This window comes from Quercus robur, chromosome 6 (assembly GCF_932294415.1).
Source record: "Quercus robur chromosome 6, dhQueRobu3.1, whole genome shotgun sequence".
NCBI lineage: Eukaryota > Viridiplantae > Streptophyta > Magnoliopsida > Fagales > Fagaceae > Quercus > Quercus robur.
The window spans coordinates 54,156,409-54,162,885 of NC_065539.1; positions in this window are offsets into that span (position 1 = coordinate 54,156,409).

The following is a 6,477-nucleotide window of genomic DNA, read 5'->3' on the forward strand; positions in this document are numbered from 1 at the left end:
TTCTGTTTAAAACTATGAATAGTTGCCATAAGTAATAATTTCCCCTAAGTCTGTGGTCCGAAGAGCCATGCAAGACTTAGGTTCTGTTTAAAACTATGAATAAATTGTCATAAGTAATAATTTCCCCTAAGTTTATGGTCCGAGGAGCCATGCAGGACTTAGGTTCTGTTTAAAACTTGGATAAATTGTCATAAGTAATAATTTCCCCTAAGTCTGTGGTCCGAGGAGCCATGCAAGATTTAGGTTCTGTTTAAAACTATGAATAGTTGTCATAAGTAATAATTTCCCCTAAGTCTGTGGTCCGAGGAGCCATGCAGGACTTAGGTTCTGTTTAAAACTATGAATAAATTGTCATAAGTAATGATTTTCCCTAAGTCTGTGGTCCGAGGAGCCATGCATGACTTAGGTTCTGTTTAAAACTATGAATAGTTGCCATAAATAATAATTTCCCCTAAGTCTGTGGTCCGAGGAGCCATGCAGGACTTAGGTTCTGTTTAAAAATATGAGTAAATTGTCATAAGTAATAATTTCCCATAAGTCTATGGTCCGAGGAGCCATGCAGGACTTAGGTTCTGTTTAAAACTATGAACAGTTGTAAATAGACCGGTGGGCACAGGATAATCACGAAACAAAACATGGGCAAAGCCATTTTCATTAATAATAGTATCTTCTTAGGTTATTTACATTCCATGGTCGAGGTACAGTTTTTTCATCCAGATCTTCTAGATAATAAGCGCCTATCCCGGCCACGGATGTGATGCGATACGGTCTTTCCCAATTGGGCCCCAGCTTGCCCCAAGAGGGGTTTTTTGCGCTGCCGAGAATTTTTCTCATTACGAGATCGCCCGGACTTAAAGGTCGCAGTTTAACATTGGCATCATATCCTTGTCTTAGCTTCTGATGATAATAGGCCATATGGATCGTTGCTTTTTCCCTTCTTTCCTTGGCTAGGTCTAGACTTCTTCCCAATAACTCGTCGTTACTGTTTGGGGTGAATGAGCTAGACCTCAGTGTGGGAAAGTTGTTCTCGATTGGGAGCACGACCTCAGCCCCATAAGTCATCGAAAAGGGGGTTTCACCGGTTGACCGTCGCGGCGTTGTCCGATAGGTCCATAAGACGTGTGGGAGTTCTTCTACCCATCTCCCCTTTGCCTCATCCAGTCTTTTCTTCAGTCCGCTCACTATGACCTTGTTCACGGCCTCGACCTGCCCATTTCCCTGGGGGTAGGCGGGAGTGGAGTATCGGTTAATGATCCCGAACTCGGGCAATACTCCCTAAAGTTCTTGCTGTCGAACTGGAGACCGTTGTCCGAGATAAGTGTGTGTGGAGTTTCGAAGTGGGTAATAATGTTCTTCCAAATGAATTTCTAGGCATCCACGTCCCTAATGTTGGCCAAAGGTTCAGCCTCCACCCATTTGGTGAAGTAATCGGTTTCAACTATTATGTATCGCTTGTTTCCCGCAGCTTTGGGGAAGGGACCGACAATATCAAGACCCCATTGTGCAAACGGACAGGGGCTAGAGAGGGGGTTGAGGACTCCTCCGGGTTGGTGGATATTCGGGGCGAATCTCTGGCACTGATCACACTTCTTGGCGTACTCTTGGGCCTCTCTTTGCATGTTCGGCCACCAGTATCCTTGGGTGAGTGCCCTGTGTGCTAGCGACCTTCCTCCGGTGTGACTTCCACAAATCCCCTCGTGTAACTCTTCAAGTAGAGACTCAGACTCTTCTGGATGTATGCAGAGTAGGTATGGCCCAAAGTAGGAGCGCCGATATAGCTTGTAGTCCTCCGATAGCCAGAACCGAGGAGCATTCCTCCGTACCTTCTCGGCCTCCAACTTTCCCTCTGGTAGGATGCCATCTTGGAGGAAGTTCTTTATGGGATCCATCTAGCTGGGGCTCTTTCTGATCTGATGGACCTGGGTCGGGTTTCTTCTAATGGGACTTGCTTGGACTAGATCTTCGACAAGGATCATTCATGGTAGATTATGCGCCGAGGACGTGGCGAGAGTGGCCAGCGAGTCTGCATGAGTGTTTACACTCCTGGAAATGTGCGTCAGATTGAAGGATTAAAAACTCGTCTGTAAGCGTTTAACTTGTCCTAGATACTCTTGCATCCTAGCATCTCTGGCTTCCAGCTCACCCATCACTTGGCCGAGGACCAACCTGGAGTCCGAGAATGCTTCTATTATTCTTCTGCCCAATCTTTGAACCATCGTCGTCCCTTGAAGTAAGGCTTCGTATTCGGCTTCATTGTTCGTAGCCGAGAACCCGAGCCTCAGTGATTTTTCAATGGCAGCACCGTTCGGTGATATTAAAACTATCCCAACTCCAGATCCTCTCTGGTTGGCTGCGCCATCCACGTAGACCTTCCAATGCAAGGTCCCCCCTACTGAAATTGTACTAACCGATTTTCCATCCATGTCTTTCTTCTCGGTTATTGTTTCTATAGAAGGTTCAGCAAACTCCGCAACCAAGTCTGTGAGGACCTGACCTTTGACGGAGGATCTGGGCATATATTTAATATCAAAGGCCCCCAAAAGTGCACTCCACATGGCGATCCTTCCTGTGTAGTCGGCGCTTCGAAGCACCGCTCGAAGGGGGAGCTGAGTTAGAACGATGACCGTATGCGCCTGAAAGTAGTAAGGGAGCTTCCGCGTGGCGTGCACTATCGCCAGAATTGCTTTTTCCAAGGGTAGGTATCGCACCTCAGCCTCATGTAATGACTTGTTCACATAGTAAACCGGTCGCTGCACCCCATTATCATCCCGTATCAGTACCAGGCTGACAGCATGGGGGCTACAGCGACGTATGCAAACAGTACCTCGTCTGCCTCGGGGCTGGACATGATGGGTGGTCGTGATAGGTATTCCTTAAGTTGCTGGAAGGCCCGAACACAGTCCTCCGACCATTCAAACCCTTTCCACTTATTTATCAAGAGGTAGAAAGGTCGACATCGATCCGCTGATCGTGATATGAACCTGTTTAACGCTGCGATCATGCCTGTGAGTTTCTGCACTTCTTTCGGATTCCGAGGAGCATGCAGGCTGTTAATTGCTTTGATCTGATCGGGACTTACTTCTATTCCCCTGTGGGTTACCATATACCCCAAGAATTTCCCAGACCCGACCCCGAATGAACATTTGGAAGCATTGAGCCGTAGCTTGTGCTCCCCTAGGACAGCAAAGATTGTTTCGAGGTCTTTCATGTGCTCGGACACCACTTTACTCTTTACGACCATATCATCTATGTAGACCTCAATGATTTTGCCTAGCTGTGGCTCGAACATCCTGGTCATCATCCTTTAGTAGGTTGACCCCGCGTTCTTCAGTCCAAACGGCATCACCTTATAGTGATAGTTTCCGACGGGCGTCATGAAAGCTGTCTTCTCCAGGTCTTCTAACGTGAGGGGTATCTGGTGATAGCCCTGGAAGGCGTCCAGGAAACTCATTCGAGGGTGACTCACGGTTGTGTCCACCAATCGGTCGATTCTGGGTAAGGGAAATGGGTCCTTTGGGCATGCCTTGTTCAGGTCCGTGAAGTTCACGCAGACTCTCCACTTCCCTTCTTCCTTACCACCACCGTGTTTGCCAACCATTCGGGGTAAAAGACCTCTTTGATAGCCCCTGCTTTTTTCAGTTTTTCCACCTCGTCTCTTACGGCACTAGCATGTTCCTTTGAGGGGCGTCGGGGTGGCTGCTTCTTCGGAGTGGAAGAGGGGTTAACGTTCAGGTGGTGACAAATAAGGCTAGGATCAACTCTCGGGGCGTCGTAGGCGTCCCATGCAAACACATCGACATTTCCTCTGAGAAATCTGACCAGTTCCTCTTTTTCTTGAGAAGGCAACTCGGAGCCGACCTGAAAAAACTTCTCCGGGTCGCTGTTGACAGCGAATTTATCTAAACTTTCACACCTTATCTCTTCGGCTAGTCCATCGCCTTGCCCTGCCGAGGCGGCTGGTTGCTATAAGCTCTCAGGGGCCAAGAACTTAGCACGGGGCCGATGTAAGATGGCGGCCACCATACACTGCCTGGCCATGGCCTGATCTCCTCGGATCTCTTCTACTTGTCCTCTGGATGGGTATTTTACTTTTTGGTGGAGTGTGGAGGATACGGCTTCTAGGGCGTGGATCCATGGCCTGTCAACTATCACGGTGTAGGGTGAGTAAGCGTCGACCACGATAAAATTTACCTCCACCACCTCCAACCCAGTCTGTATGGGTAGTCGGATCTGCCCTTTTGGTGTAACAATCTTCCCTTCGAAGCTGAGAAGGGGGGAGTCATAAGCTGCCAAATCTTCCGGCTTCAAGTTCAGCCCCTTGTATAGATCAGGGTACATTATCTCTACCGCACTTCCTGAGTCTACCAACACCCTTTTCACATCGAAGCCTCCAATTCTTAACGTAACCACTAAGGCATCGTCATGAGGTTGAATAGTTCCTCTCTTATCCTCGTCCGAGAATCCCAGTATCAAAGAGCTTCCATTTTTTGACCTTTTGGGTTCCCTTTGCTTGTCCTCGGAAGGGAGCCGATCAACAGCCAATACCCTGGGGAGGGGTGGCCCAGTTCTTCCTGGTGCGGTGAGGATGACATGTATCGTTCCAGTGGGGGGTTTTAAGGACACATCCTTTCGAGACTCTTGTATTGCTTGACCGGGATGGCCGTTCGAGGGGTGCAGAAGGTGACGTAACTTCCCTTCTCGGACCAACTGATCTAGGTGATTCCATAGATTCCTGCAATCCTCAGTGGTATGCCCATGGTCCTGATGATAGTGGCAGTACAGGTTTTGGTTACGTTTGGAAGGGTCTCTAGCCATCTTTCCCGGCCATTTGAAATAGGGCTCGTTCCTTACTTTCTCCAGCACCTGTTGTACTGGCTCCTTGAATACGGCATTCACTGTCTGCAGATTGCTCTGTCCAGCCTGTCGTGAAAAATCTCTCCTCGGCTGGCTGTGGTTGTATCGTTCCGACCTAAAATCATTTGCTTTGGGAGGAGTGATCTTCTCCTTTCCCCTTCCTTGCAGCTGATCTTCCTCTACCCTTTTGTACTTGTCGATCCTATCCATCAACTGATGAACGTTGGCAACCGGTTTACCAGTAAGGGATTTCCTTAAGCCATGCTCGGTGGGGAGACCGCTTTTGAATGTGCTGATAGCAACATCATCATGGTTGTCATCTAACTCGTTATACACCTCCCAATATCTATCCGAATATGCTTTCAGGGTCTCTTCTTCGTGCATGGATAAGGACAATAGCGAACTGAGGGGTCGAGGGACTCTGGTGTTTGTAATAAAGCGGGAGCAGAAGGCCTGAGTGAGCTGCTTGTATGAGCCTATGGAATTGGTCTTCAGGCTGTTGAACCACCTCATCGCCATTGATCCCAAGCTGGATGGGAAGATTTTGCACATTAGGGCTTCATTCTGCGAGTATATTGCCATTTTTTGGTTAAACTGACTCACGTGCTCTACCGGGTCTACTCGGCCATTATAGATGGCGAACGCTGGTTGGTTGAAGCGTCGTGGCAGCTTAGCCCCTTCGATTCTATACGTGAAGGGTGACCTTGAAACTTGGTCTAGCGCCCTCTTCATAGCAACGTTTCCCGAACCCTTGCTGGATGGGCTCTCATATTTCCGTACAGGGCGTGGTTCCCTTTCGTAAGAAAAGGTTTCACTTGGGGGGGGGGGTCCTCGACCTCCGTCGATAACTCGCATCCTCCGCATTAGAGGACTCGTTTGAGCCAGAGGGAGATCGTTTTGCTGCACACGTCTCAACTTCCTTTTCAGGTCATCTATCTCTCGCTGCATGACCTGATGACTATTTCGCCTCTGGGACACGTGACTACTTGTCTGAGTGTGACTCTGGCTCGTCCGGATAGTATGCACACTTCCCTCATGATTCCCTCTGCCGCCTGGGTTGGCAGGGTTATTTTGCCTTTGGGACTCAACGGGTTGTGTCTGTTGGGAGTTAGCCTGGTGAGGATTCTCCTGGTGTGGACCTAGTTTTGCCATGCTCGACCATTGTGCTAGCTGATACCCTAGTTCCTCCCACAGACGGCGCAAATTGTAGTTGCACGATTTTCCTGGTCCAAATCCTACTGATCAGGCCTTGGCTTAAGGCGCAACACACAATAAATCTTTGTAGAGGATGGGTCAAAGAACTTAGCCTCAGTGAACTTAGTCGGTCTGATACATGGACAATGTTATTGCAGAAAAAAAAAAAAAAAAAAACACAAGAATGGATGTCTAACAGAAGATTCTATTTCTTGGGAACAGATCATACATTTTTTCGTCCCTCTCTTTGAGGGACTCCACTACATTATATAGGTCTCTCATTCTTATCTGAACCTTACACTTGTTGATCATCTAAGCCCCCACTTGAGCACCTGTCCTATCAGGCACCCTTATCACTCCCTTGTGAGTTGCAGTGGTCAAGGTAGCACTGTTCAGGGGTCTTTTCCTCATTAATGCGGCCAAGAGGGT